We start from the raw sequence: 14,053 nt of genomic DNA, 5'->3' as shown, positions 1-14,053 counted from the left end.
CTTCATGTATTTTGAATCTCTGTTATTAGGTGCATACACATTATAATTGGTTTGTCTTTATGAGGTATTGACCCTTTTATTAAATATCACAAGTGGTCTCTGTCTCTGGTGAATCCTTATAATTAGGGCTACTTTGACATTAATATTGCCACTCAAGCTTTCTCATCCTTATTATTTGTATGGTATATCTTTTCCCGTCTCTTTTTCAATTGCAATATATGTATCACTATACTTAAAATATATCTCCTTAGACAGCATATAGTTGGACCTTGCTTTTTCATAAAATCTGACAATTACTGCTTTTCAAGTGGAGTATTCAATTTATATTTAATCAATATGATTGTGGTTTAGTCTACCATCTTGCCATTTGTTTTAAACAATTGTCTTTTAATAAAATTAAGAAAAAAATTGTAGTATTTTGTATTTATCCACATAATTACCATTGCAAAGTGCTCTTTATTCTTTTTCTATGGATTTGGTTTTCCATCTGGTATTATTTCTCTGTAACTTCAACCAAATCCTAAAGGATTTCTCACAATTAAAGCTTACTGGTGATGAATGCTCTCAACTTTCATTTATGCTAATGCATCCTTATTCCACTTTCACTTTTGAAGGGTATATTCTCTAAATATAGAATGCTGGGTGGATATGTATTTTGAGGAAATTTGTTTGTTTGTTTGTTTAGCACTTTACCAATACAGTTCCATTGTCTTCTCCCCTCCATCACTTCCATTTGGAAATTACCATAATTTGTATCATTGGTACCCTCTGTGCAAAGTATTTTTTCTTTACCTGCTTTTAAGGTTTTTATCTTTCGTTTTCAGCAATTTGACTGCAATGTGCTTAGCTAGTGGGGTTTTTTGTAATCATCTTGTTTGAGTATGCAGAACTTAGGTATGTAAAGATTACATCTGTTACCAATTTTGAAAAATTTCAACCATTGTTTCTTCAAATATTTTTCACTCCAGTTCCTGCCTCTCTTCTCTCTTCTCTTCTTTCTCTCTGTCTTTGTCTCTCTCTCCCTCTCCCTCCCCAATGAAGGAATCCCCAAATGGCACCCCATAATCTCATAATCTCCCTGTAGTCTAGTACCCTGCTGCATAAATTCCAGGCACTTGAGCAGTCTTGAACTCTCACCTCTGCCTGCTCAGCTCAGAAAAATCATCATAATGTACTTGACCCCATCAGCCTATACTGGAGTCAGGCAGAAAGATGAGGGCAAACATAGTTCCCATCCTGTATTAGTCCATTCTCACATTGCTATAAAGAACTACCTGGGGCTGAGTAGCTTATAAACAAAAGAAGTTTAATTGACTCACAGTTCTGCAGGCTGTACAGGAGGCATGACTGGGGAGGCCTCAGGGAACTTATAATCATGACAAGGCAAAGCGGAAGCAAGCACATCTTCACATGGCAACAGGAGAGAGAGAGAGCAAAGGGGAGTGCCACACACTTTTAAACCATCAGATCTTGTGAGAACTTACACACTATCATGAGAACAGCAAGGGGGAAATCCACCCACATGATCCAATTACCTTCCACCAGGTCCTTCCCCTAACATTGAGAATTACAATTCAACATGAGATTTGGGTGGGGACACAGAACTGAACCATATCATAACCCTTGTGTTTCCCTTCTCTCAAGCATCACAGCCCTGCACTGTCTATTGTTCAAAGCTTACAAAGAGATGATGCCCCATATATTTGTCTAGTTTTACAGTTGTTTCTGATAGGAGGAAAAGTCTGGTATGAGTTACTCCATCATGGTCAGAAGCAGAAGGACATACTTCTCACAGTGTTAATAATAATAGGTAAGTCAAGACATAATGCAATTGTCCACCAACAGTAAAGCAGCTAAATTATAATTGTATCACGGAAAACTAAGGAAAATTAAAGATTGTATTTCATGGGGGAAAATGATGCAGAAACATCTGAGTCACCTATTTCAAATTTTAAAGGAAGATTACAAAATGGATGTTTGTTAGTGAGGACACTAAGCATTAGCCAGGTGAAAAAAAAAATAGCCAGAGAGCTATTTTGGTCAGAGGAAACACTGGCAAAGAAGCACTGGCTGTTGGACTATTTGGAGAACTGCAAAGAATTCAACTGAGCTAAAGCAATGGATACAGTGAGTGTTTAACAGGACCTGAGGTGGGAGAGATTAGCAGAAATAAGATCAAGCAGGATCTTGTGGGTGCTAAAAAATGTCTCTCCTTAATTATTCAGCCTTGAAAAGGAAGGAAATTCTGACACATACTAAAACATGGGTGAGCCTTGAGGACGTTATGCTAAGTGAAATAAGCCAGTCACAAAAAGACAAATACTATATGATTCCACTTATATGAGTTTAACCCAGAGCAGTTAAACTCATAGAGACAGAAACTAGAATGTTGGTTGCCAGGGGCTGGAGGGTTAAGGGAATGGGAGGTTGTTGTTTAATTGATATGCAATTTCAGTTTTGCAAGATGAAATGAGTTCTGGAGATTGGCTGCACAATAGTGTGGATGTAATTAACACTACTGAACCACATATTTTTAAATTGTTAAGATGATAAATTTTATGTTATGTGTATTGCACCACAATTAAACATTTTTAAATTGAAAAACAATTTTTCTATCTGGAGACAATGATTGCTAAAGACGATTGTTAAACAGAGTGACATAATCACACTTTAAGAGAGGGTGCCTAGCTGGGGAGATAGATTAGAGGATGATAGGCAAGGAGGACCTGTAGAAGGCACTTGAGCTACTCAAAGTGAGAAATGATGAGAATCTGGACCAGGGCAGAGCAGGGAATAAGGGGAGAGACAGTAAAGAGACAGCCATTTAAGAGGTAGACTTGACAGATTTCAACAATCAATTGGGGAAGCAGGGGAGAGAAAGAAAGAGAAACCTCAGAGAACAACCAGAATTCCAAGCTGGGAACTCAGGGAGTGGGAACATTGAACCATGAGGAGATAATGTGAAAAAGACCAAGTTTGGGAGATCAAATTCAACCTAGACACATTGAGGATAAGCAGCAGGGATGTTCAGTTTATGTCAAATGCAAACTTAAAATTGTTTTGGCTCTAAACATTACCTTCAATAGACATTACCAACAATAAAATTGAAGAGAAGGTGTTGAGTAATATAGTTGTAAGTATGCAGTCTTTAAAATTGAATTGAATTATCAACAAAATCAAAGGGATACAAATCTTTCAAATTTGATGAAAGTTTTTCTGAGTCAGGCTTGGACCAAGATATATTTTATTTCCATGGATTATTGGATATCATAGGCTATTAAAAGTTTCTAATACTGTGATAGTCAAACAGGCTCCATTGACCCTTAAGTGCTCCAGGACCCTAAAAGAGAAGTTCTTGAAGCTGTTTCAAAGGCCACATAAAAACATTAAAGATGAGCCTCCGATGCACATGTATGTTTATACAACAAAAAAAGGACCAGGTATTTATTATTCCTCAATATTCTAAATGGTGGGGTTTTGAAAAATATATTCCAGTATTAACTTCAATGATATGGAGTTTTTTTTAATATGGCATGACCACAGTAGGCCCTATTTGGTTTTGTTGGCCCTCTGGGCAATTAAAACCCATCACTTTAAGCGGTAGGTCACAAATTAGTTTTATAGGTATTAACAATGTCAAAATTAGAAGATACATATGAGCAAAAGGAAGAAAATGAAAATCACTACTTGTAAATATCTTTTTATATCAATAAAAGTTATTCTACAACATTTTCTGCTCTCCATTGAAGCCATTAACTTTTCCCTAAATATGATTCATAGGTAGAATATAATGTTTTAAAGGTCAGTGGAATGACAGCTACAACACTGTAAATTGTTGATTACAGTATCTGCCAAAGTAGATGCTTTTAAAAGCAAAAATAAAATTCATAGGAAGACACTTTACTGTGCAGTACCAAATTAAGCAGTTTTAATGATCTTCTCTTAGGGTCTTCGCAAAGGCCACATTTGCACAATTTCTCCTGCTCTCGTTGACTCCACCCCCAACCCAGGAAATCCTATATCAGAGAAGTTTCACTAAGGAATTAAGGGAAAAAAATGTTTTTAATTTATGGCAAACAGCTACATGCTGTTATTATACTCAATCAGATAATTACATCTCAGTTGCTTACACAAGCTTAGTCCCAAACGAACATATGTTGACTGATAAGTGAATAGCTGAGGAAGTCAAGAAGGAAAACCATGACCTGCTTTTGCTGCACAGCTTGAAAAATTCAAGTGAAAAGGAGAAGAAAGAGTATTGTTTTAGTATTCCTCTTTCAGACCATGGTGGAAAGTCAGACATGGGAGGCTATATGTATGCACTCCCTTCTGATCTTTAAAATAAATATTGGTTTTTCTTAATTCCAAGAAAACAATTATTATCTATAGTAATAAGTTTGTTAAGAATTGAAGGGCAAGATAAGGCATATCTATAAGGGAAACTTATGGCAATGGTGGTGACTCTTACACAAGTGTGTCTTGGAAGCACACGCTCTGTTGCACAATATATGGCAAGCTCTCCATGCCATTTACAGCAATCTTGAGTGGAGTGGAAGGAGGGTCACGATGCTCTGCACAGGTATCCATAAACTGGACATAAACAATCCCCATACAACACAAACTCATAAACCTTATGTTTGGAAGTGGTCTCAGAATTTAATCTTTTCAGTCTACCCAACTGAGGGACTCCCCTTAATACAATGCCTAGGAGTTGGTATTCATAGAAGTCTCTGGCAGAAAAAAAAAATGTATGAAAGAGTTAGCAGGGTGGAAAGAAGATTTCGAGGGCTTAAAGTAAAGCTTTTCCCCCATTTTCCCTGAGGAAACCAAGAACATTTATAAAAATGAGGTTGTTGAAAGATTTTAAAGAAAATTAGAAAATCATTTAGCCTTGATAAAAGACAATGATAGTGAACTTCAACATAATGTTTTTCTCTCAGGGTATGACCAATTCTCTAAATATCCATGAGGGTCACAAAAGGAAACACTTTAAATCATAAATCATTTCATTCTCTGTCTCATTCTATTTAAATTATAAAGCACAGAAATGTCCTGAAAAGGAAAAGCTAAATGCCACAGTGGGCTTCGGAGGGAATGTGGCTAAACTCATTCTTTGGAGATGTTTGAAAACTGGATTGATTTAAGTGTAGCCCAGGGTCGGGCATAGTGGCTCATGCCTGTAATCCCAGCACTTTAGGAGGCTGAGGTGGGCGGATCACTTGAGGTCAGGAGTTCAAGACCAGCCTGGGCAGCATGATGAAACTTGTCTCTACTAAAAATACAAAAATTAGCCAGGTGTGGTGGCAAACACCTGTAATCCCAGCTACTCAGGTGCTGAGGCATGAGAATGGCTTGAACCCAGGAGGTGGAGGTTTCAGTAAGCCAAGATTACACCACTGCACTCCAGCCTGAGTGACAGAACAAGACTGTCTCCAAAAAAAGAAAGAAGAAGAAAAGAAAAGAAGAAAGAAGAGAAACACAGGATAATTCCACTTATGAATGAGGAAAATAAGGTGTTAAGTGTAGCCCAAAGACAAGAATGGCTGGATGACCTCTTAAGACCCTAGTACCATCGTATCAAATGTATTGCCTTGGTGCTCTCTGGTATCTTTCATATGCCTAAGGAAGAATCCAGGAAGTTCATTGACTATGGAGGTCAAAGTTAAGGAGTCCAAGAATTCTGCAGCATTGCCAAGAACCTCAGAGATTACTGATGATTTTTTAGGATGAGTGAGCAACTTCATGAAGAAGAGAGAAAAAGAAAATGCTTTGGTGAAAACAAGCTTTTTCAAAACAGTTCTGCAAATTTTTCGATTCATTTCCCATTCAGTTTGGGATTTGATTTTAACCTATCTACAAGGTAGCCCAATATTGTTTCATGGATGCTGGCAGGAGACAGAGGACCTCTAGTTTAGAGGCAAAGGACTTTGTTGCTCATGGTACAGCAAGCAGCCCATGCATCAATATGTTTGTGTCAGTTCTACTTGCTCTCCAATTCTCACAGGTCCTACACAGAGTAGGCTGCTCTATAGGAGAGGAACACTGAGCTTGGGGGACTCAACATTTCATAGCAAGCAATAAGCAAGGTGACTCTTTGTCCCAGAGGAAGACATTACTTCATCCCTCAAGGTTGCTCACTGCAAACGCAACCTTGGAAAATGGCCTGGGTGCAAAGCATCATTGGCCTTGCATTCTCGGTATACTCAGCAAGATGTGTAGGAGTGCGAGATACCTATGTGACAGTGTCCCTCCCATTACTTTCTCTCATTATCTTATTCTCTTGCCTAACCCTCCTCCCCTTCCTGAAACTATGGGGAAAAGGAAATTCTAGTACGTGGGCTCAGACTCTTCCCATAGCCTAGCTCATCACACCTTTGAGGTCTGTGGCCTGAGAAGAACCCCCGCCCCCACACTCAGGAATTCTTATACCATTTCAGATACTGAGAAATAAATGTCATCATCTCCATAATCTCTTCTACGAGCACCCAGGAGGTAAGCAGGCTGTTCCTGCTTCTCTTGGCTTCCTTTATGCCTCACCGCCCATAGTTTTCATCTCCTCCCCCTTGGTGTGTAACTTTCATCTCTGTTCATTGTCTCAACAATACTCAAAACATCTTACCATACTCCATATACAGATCCCCAAAAGTTCAGTTTTCCTTTTTTTCTTTTTTTTCTTGCTCTGTCACCCAGGCTGGAGTGTAGTAGCATGATCTCTGCTCACTGCAACCTCCGCCTCCTGGGTTCAAGTGATTCTCCTGCCTCAGCCTCCTGAGTAGCTGGGACGACAGGCACATGCCACCATGCCTGGTTAATTTTTTTGTATTTTTAGTAGAGACGGGGTTTCACCATATTAGCCAGGAAAAAGCTCAGTTTTCTTAGTTCTGTCCCTCATTGAGGAACCGTATCCATAGTCATTTCTGAGAAAACATTGAAGCAAGTGTTTGGTAAGAGAAAAAGAATTAACATTTACTGAGTGCCTAGTAGGTACAACTAGATACTGTACAAGGCAATTTCACCTATGGTAACTCACTTAATATTCACAATCCATAAAGTAGGAATTATTATTTTTTTCACATAAGAAAATAGACTCAGTGAAGCAGTTATCCTACCAACACCACAGACCTGTTGGGAAGAATCAGCAAGATGTAAACAGAGATCCACGTGGCCTATTGTACTAGAGCACATTTGCTCAACCATACCAAAGGGTTTCCACAAGTCACACGAGTGACTTGCAAGTATTCCTCATTGCTCTGAGCTGTGTTACGATATATGAATGCCAAGGCAAACTGACCATTTGCCCAAAAGAAGATATTTTGCCTTCTTACCACACACACACACTTATCTCTTGAATCAGAATTTTGGATCCAAAATAACTACACATTTTTGTTAACCATTTGCTCTTTTTTTTTCTCATCTATGCCATGTGCTGTCTGCTATGTGACAATGAGAAGCGGCTGTGGAGGCACCTAAGGGCCTAAGGAGTATGTGGTTTCCAAGGTCTCTGGTCTGGGTCACAGAAAGTTAAACAATAAAAACAAAATGAGGACAAGGTCAGGCATCTGGGTTGATCACCATGAAGCTACCTGCAGCATTCAGTTCAGAAACAGAGCCAAGTTTCCCTAGAGCTTATAACAGTTTCATGGTCAGGAGTAATCTATGAACAAAGCAGCCTGAGGGTCATTTGGAAGCTTCTGCTTAACTGAGGCAGAGAAGTTCAGAGCTCCCTCTAAGCTTCAAGTTTGCCGACCAACCCTTACCCAGCTTCTGTCTTAGTTCCATCATTGTTAGTGTCTTCTGGGGATATAATAGAAAGTACACAGATTTTTAAAGCAACGGATTTTAAAGCCTAGACCTATTCTATGACCTTGAGGAAATAATGTGCTCTGTCTTGCATGTAAGCCCCATAAGGACACAGATTATATCTGTACTCACAAATGCCAAGTATATATTAGGTGCTTAATCAACATTTATTTATCAACAATAAATTTCTCTGAGCCTCAGTTTCCCGGAGGATACCTCTATTAGTCTGTTTTCATGATGCTAATAAATATATACCTGAGACTGGGTCATTTATAAAGAAAAAGAGGTTCAATGGAATTACAGTTCCATGTTGCTGGGAAGGCCTCACAATCATGGCAAAAGGTGAAAGGCATGTTTTACATGGCAACAGACAAGACAATTTGTGCAGGGAAACTCCCCCTCACAAAACCATCAGATTTCGTAAAACTTATTCACTCTCATGAGAACAGTACAGGAAAGACTCACCCCCATGATTCAGTCACCTCCCACTGGGTCCCTCCCATGACATGTGGGAATGGTGGGAGCTACAACTCAAGATGAGATTTGGGTGGGGACACAGCCAAACTATATCAATACCCACCTCAGATTGTGGTAGGGATGCAATGAGCTAATGCATTGAAACCTTCTGGCAGTGTCTAACTTACTAGAGATTCTTAATAGCTGCTAGTCACCTGCCTCATTCCTCTCCAGACTGCCTGATAAAGGGTGCTGAGGAAGGTACAAACACCTGCACACCTCTGTCTGCCTCTACCACCTTCCTCCTAAATTGAAAAAGAAGCCAGCAGAAGACATTCACTTCTCCGAAGGAGAAGGCAAGGATACAGGACCTTCTTGTTTGTCTATGTTTCAAGTCAAATTAGGGTCTTAAAAAGTAAGCTTTAAAAACTGCAGTTCTTTAATAACGGGGGATTTGGAAGTACAAGGGTCTTTTATATTACTAATCTCCCTCTGCCTCGGGGAATAGGTAATTCTGGCTCTACCTTAGAATCAACACTGGCTCAATACATCCCATTTTCTTCCAGGTTTAACTTTATAGAAACAGTTCCCACAACCATGACCACTGATATTCACTTCTTGGATCAGGTAAAATTCTCACCTGCCAGCAATAAGGCCACCTTTCTTTTCTTCACCCAGGAAGTCATAATGACAGTGAGTAAAAGTGATACCATTACAAAGAAAGTTTAGAATACATCCTCACCTATTTGGTTAGAAAGGAAACCATTTGCAAGCTTGACTACTTTACCCTGATATTACTATTAAATTGCTGGTGAACCAGCTCACAGCTGACAACCCAGCTCACAGCACTGTGGTGAACACTCATAAACGATTAAGAACTATTGAAATCTTCAGAGTGTAGCTAATACAAATTTTCATAAAAAGTATTTCCTGACTGGATCTGTTTTGGCCTCAGCATTTTTAAGTTAATTTGGAGAAATTAACCTAAAAAATTATTAAGAAAATGTAACTGAGCTTTTTAAAGATGTGGGGCATTTCAATTTGTTCAGAGAAGTGTTTCATTAGCTTATGACAAACACACACACACACACACACACACACACACACACACGATATTGTCTTGTGTAACCTTACGCCTGACAAGAGACAGTTTATGGCATTTGCTTGGCTTCACCACCAACCAGTTACTTGTACAATACATGTTGTGGGTGGGGCAGGAGCAATCCCAGAGTCAGGCCTTCTTACACAATGTTTACAAAATAGTTAATTCAGCAAATGATAGGCCCACTATTTCTCCTAGCTCTATATTGGGAAGCTCCCAAGTTTATTCACTCAGCTATCAAAGAGGGGATATGTTCCCTGTCACTGTTCTTTCTCTACCTTAATATCTAATGCTCTTTGATCTCTCTGATTTTGACATTCCCCAACCATACTCATTATTCATGGACCATGTAGAGGTGAGAAGGAAAATCTTTCTCCTTCATATTTAATCAGTAGCATTTCCGTGAGAAAAATCCCCTATACTGGGGGCAACAGGGCTTTATGCTGGGGTGCCAAGGGGTGGATGACATGCTGATGATATGCTAAACAAGGGGTGGATTATTCAGGCCTTCCCTTTGTAGACCATGTAGGGTAAACTTCCTGACATCACCATGGCATTTGTAAACTGTCATGGCACTGATGGGAGTCAGCAGTGAGGACAACCAGTGGTCAGTCTCATCACCATCTTGGTTTTCGTGGTTTCAGCCAGCTTCTTTACTGCAATCTGTTTTATCAGAAAGGTTTTTATGACCTGTATCTTGTGCTGACCTCCTATCTCTTCCTGTGACTTAGAACACCTAACCTTAGCGAATACAGCCCAGTAGGCCTCAGCCTTATTTTACTCAGCTCCTATTTGAGATGGACTCATTTTGGTTCAAACGCCTCTGACAGCCATTTTCTAGAACCATTTTCTAGAACTTAAAGTGCTACTACAAGGAAATCATTGTCCACTTGTTCTGTCTGCTAAGGCTCAAACAAAAGAACATGAGCGTAAGTTACATGGAAAGAAGAGTTGCTTAGACAAGTTGATCATGATCCCCTGAAACAGAAAGCTAGGGGACGGAGTAGAAGCTCCATCCTTGAAAGTGACTATAGGGCCGGTCGCGGTGGCTCGTGCCTGTAATCCCAGCACTTTGGGAGGCAGAGGCCGTCGGATCACGAGGTCAGCAGTTCAAGACCAGCCTGGCCAACTTGGTGAAACCCCATCCCTACTAAAAATACAAAAATTAGTCGGTCATGGTCGTGGGCGCCTGTAATCCCAGCTACTTGGGAGGCTGAGGCAGGAGAATCGCTTGAAACCAGAAGGTGTAGGTTGCAGTTAGCCGAGATTGCACCACCGCACTCCAGCCTGGGCAAGAAGAGCGAAACTCCGCCTGAAGAAAAAAAAAAAAAAAAAAAGAAAGTGACTATAAGATGCCAGGTGCGATGGCTCACGCCTGTAATCCCAGCACTTTGGGAGGCTGAGGCAGGTGGATCACGAGGTCAGGGCATCGAGACCAGCCCAGCCAACATGGAGGAACCCCCATCTCTCCTAAAAAATACAAAAATTAGCTGGGCGTGGTAGTGCACACCTGTAATCCCAGCTACTCGGGAGGCTGAGGCAGGAGAATCACTTGAACCCAGGAGGCGGAGGTTGCAGTGAGCTGAGATCACGCCACTGCACTCCAGCCTTGGCAACAGAGCAAGACTCCATCTCAAAAAAAAAAAAAAAAAAGAAGAAGAAAGAAAGAGAAGAAAGTGCCTATGAGAGCAACAGTAATTGCCTGTCTTTAGTGGTTAGGAAAACATAAGAAACTTTTTTCTTTCAGGGTTGAGTGACTCAAAGAGGAAATTTTAATCAAAGGAATTCTCATGGCTAAGATTTAATGTGGTGCTTTTTCTGTGTCAGACTCTATTCAAGTGCTTTATATTAGGTAATGGAACTGAGATCAGAAAAAATGAAACACAGTTTCTTCCTCTGAAAAATAAACTCTCTTCAAACTATTTTTAAAATTACAAACAACAAAGCTCCATTTCACAACTACTATCAAAATATTTCAGCTCCAAGGGCAATAAAAAAAAATTGGTGAAGTGGAGATGGGGGAGAAAAAAGAGAAAATAATAAGTAAAGCAAAGGTAGGTAGCAGCGAGGAGAAAGTAAAGAGAATATGAAGGAAACATATTTAAAGGCAGGGAAGGGGAGACAAGAAAGAATCAGAAGGAAAGGACAGGAGAGAAACTGAAAGGTAAAGATAAAAAGCAGAACTGCTGAAGGAGAGGAAAGCTTTATACAATTATTTTTGCATCACACTCTGCTATTCATTTAGGTCATAAGTGGACTTTAGGCCAAACTATCAATGGGTTCTGTTAAAAGAAAACTTCAGACAAGTTAAATTTGATGGAGTTTAATTAAGCAAAAAAAATAAAAAACAATTGGTGAATTGGGCAGCCTCCAGAATCACAGCAGATTCAGAGAGACTCCAGGGGTGCCTTGGCGTCAGAATAAATGTATAGACAAAAAAGTAAAGTGACATACAGGAACAGTGGGATTGGTTACAGTTGGGGTTTGCCTTATTTGTACACAGTCTGAACACTTGGCAGTGTATGAGTGGTTAAGGTAAGGCCACTGGGATTGGCCAGCACTCAGCTATTGTTATGGCTGCATACTACTAAGTTAGGTTTTCAATCTTGTCTGCCTATTAAGGTAGGTTACAGTTTGTCCAGAAGGACTCAAACATAGAAGTATGGAGTCCTTCTCAGGCCATATTTAGTTGGCTTTAACAGTTCTTTCCTTTTACAATGCCTAGTTAACTGTTTAACCATTGTTCACAGGTTTTCAATGTCTCATCAAGTTTTCAAACTCTTGGCATGAACTGGGGTAATATCAGCAGCTATTGGGAAAAATTACCACCCAGGCCACCCTGCAGATAGCCAGGGACTGTCGTTTTCACACTGAACAAAATCAGAATGAAAACAAATTGATCCTTAAGTTAGAAGTCACTTTAATATTCTCTGAGAAAACTGATTGGACTACATGGTTTACATTTCAATTCAATGCCAAAAAATAAAATAAAATCTATCTATAAACATAACACTGTAAAAAGCATTCTCAATGGAAAAAGTCTATCCTTGGCTGGACTCTAGATTTCCTCTCTCTGTGGAGCAATCCCTTGCTACATCTGTTCCTCAAGCCACTCAGTGAATCTTCCTTCTAGTCTATAAGTTCTGTCGGCCAGTCTCATCACCTCCTCAAAGAAATTCTCTGAGGTGTTTCCTGTATCATAACAATGCATGAAGTGGCTCCTCTAGCCTCATTCATCTCGGCTTTCCATTCACTACTATGTTCTACCCTAGCTCAAGAAATCAGGAATAGTAGCACATTTTTCAAGTTAAGTTGAAAGTTTTCCAAGTTCCCTAAGTCTCTACAGACAACTTTACAGATTTGTATAACACAAAATAGAATTTTGAAAGCAGAGTGAAGCTGTTTGGAATAATCAGAAAGTCACCAGATGTTGCAGTTACAGGGCATATGAAATGCTTTCTTCTAAATGTGCATGTGATTAAATCTTGCGGAACTACTCTATCATTATAGTAATGGATTCTTTTCCTCACAAAGTTGCATTTTTTCTACTCAAAGTCTCTTTTGACTAAATGAAGTTCATATGTGTAATCAAAACATTATGTCAGTGTACTTGGAGTTAATTTGAGCAATTTTTATTAAAAATTACCCACATGGTAAAACACTTTGAAAGCAATTTCATGAAGGAGACATTTTAAAGTTATTATTTTAAACATATCCATGCATCTTTGCTTTTGCTGCAGCATTTTTATTTTATTTTGTTTTTGTTTGTTTTACCAAATGGGTGTTCTTAGATAGAACGTGCTTTTACATCAGTGTAGACATTATATTTTGGTGTCAAGCAATAACTAGAAGGTTATGTATTACTGTGCAGGAAAATTTAAAACTTCAAAACTTACTAGAAGTAAAAGGAATTTACAAGTATATTTATTAACAAAAATGATGTTCACAGTATAGTAAGAGCACAGGTTACAAAGAGGGTGAGAGTATAATTTTTATTTAAAATGTGATAGTAATGTAAGAATTAACTGTTACTGAGGATTCACTACAGGTAGGAATTGTTCTAAGTATTTCGCATTGATTATTTCATTTTATCTTCATTACAATTCGGTACAGAGCTTGTACCGAATTGTAATAAGGATACATTGTAATGAGGATACATTGTAATGTGCATGAGAGAATGGGAATTGAGGCACAACAATATTATTTTGCTTAAAGTCACACAACTTGTAACTGGATTTAAACCCAGTTAGTTTGGCTCTAGGGCTGACTTGATCAACATGCTGTTCTGACTCGGGAGCTCTGGGCTCAGACTTCGTGGGTTCAAATCCAGGCTATGCTAATTGCCAGTCATGTGGTCTCAAGCAAGTTATCTAAACGCCCTAAGCCTCAGTGTCTTCCATTATGAAATGGAGAAAACAATAGCTGACTTATAACATGGTGTTGACACGTACATAAAGTGAGAAAATCCATTTAAAGTGTTTAGCACAATGCTTGGCACAAAGTAAGGATTCAATAAATTTTCATCAACATCTTCAAATTCTGAAAGAATATACAGTCACGTACCACATAACAATGTTTTAACTAATGATGAACCACATATATGACAATGGCCCTGTAAGATTGTAAGATTATAATGGAGCTAAAAGATTCCTAGCACCTAGTGATGTCATAGCTGTCATAATGTCGTAGCACAAC

This window comes from Symphalangus syndactylus, chromosome 9 (assembly GCF_028878055.3).
Source record: "Symphalangus syndactylus isolate Jambi chromosome 9, NHGRI_mSymSyn1-v2.1_pri, whole genome shotgun sequence".
Taxonomy (NCBI): Eukaryota; Metazoa; Chordata; class Mammalia; order Primates; family Hylobatidae; genus Symphalangus; species Symphalangus syndactylus.
This window is presented reverse-complemented; position numbering follows the sequence as displayed.